At 39.7% G+C, this 1014-nt stretch overlaps 1 pseudogene; it reads left to right on the top strand.

Annotated features, from left to right (window-relative positions):
- The first annotated feature begins 498 nt into the window (after positions 1-498).
- LOC113307201 lies at positions 499-598 on the top strand (annotated as a pseudogene).
- Positions 599-1014: the final 416 nt, after the last annotated feature.

Raw genomic sequence — 1014 nt, 5'->3', positions numbered from 1 at the left:
CCAAAACCTGGGGGAGCATTAGAATTACTAAACTGACCTTGACTTTGGCCCTTAGACCACGAAAGGTTCGGATGGTTTCTCCAACCAGGATTATAGGTTTCTGAATATGGGTCAATCTTTTGACGGTTATCAAATCTAGTGTTATTATAAAGAGCATTGGCCTGCTCTTCAATATTCTGGCCTTCCCAAAAAGGCTCCACTCTACCACTAGTCTGGCCCACTTCTAAGGCTTCTAACCTTTTTGCTATAGCAGCAATTTTGGCATCTGATTCATAGCCTCCTTCTACCCTATTAACGTTTCCTCTACTTAAAAGAATTGTTTTCTGGGGTGCCCTACTATTTTCCCATTGCTGGGTTTTTTCGGCGATTTCATTAAAAAATTCCATCGCCGCATCAACAGTTTGGTTTTCAAATCCACCAGTGCATAGAGACTCAACCATGGTCGTTGTGGAATAATCTAAACCCTCATAAAGGATCTGAACTAGCCTAACCTTTTATAAACCATGATGAGGACACTGGGATAATAAATCATTGAACCTTTCCAAATACCTATATAAAGATTCTCCCTCTTGTTGTGAAAATGTGCATATTTGCGTCCTAATAGACGATGTTTTGTGCCTAGGGAAAAACTTATTGAAAAAGGCAAATGTAAGTTGTTCATATGTCTCAATTGACTCGGAGTTCAAACTATACAACCACGACTTGGCCTTATCTTTCAGGGAAAATGGGAATAACCTAAGTTTCAAAGCATCATTATCTAAGCCTCTAATTCTTAGAGTACTACAAATTTCCTCAAAATCCCTAACATGGTAATAAGGGTTTTCATTTTCTTTCCCTAAAAAGATTGGGAACATCTGCAAGGTCCCAGGTTTCAGTTCATAGGGTGCCTCCGTTTCAGCTAACTTAATACACGAAGGATGAGTCGTCCTAGTTGGATTCAAAAAAGCTTTCAAAGTTGTCATTTCTGGCGCTATCGGAGCAACATGGATTCTCTCCTCAGTCAAAGGACGTTCA

The sequence above is a fragment of the Papaver somniferum genome, chromosome 8 (genome assembly GCF_003573695.1).
Source record: "Papaver somniferum cultivar HN1 chromosome 8, ASM357369v1, whole genome shotgun sequence".
In the NCBI taxonomy this organism is placed as follows: Eukaryota; Viridiplantae; Streptophyta; class Magnoliopsida; order Ranunculales; family Papaveraceae; genus Papaver; species Papaver somniferum.
This window is presented reverse-complemented; position numbering and strand designations above follow the sequence as displayed.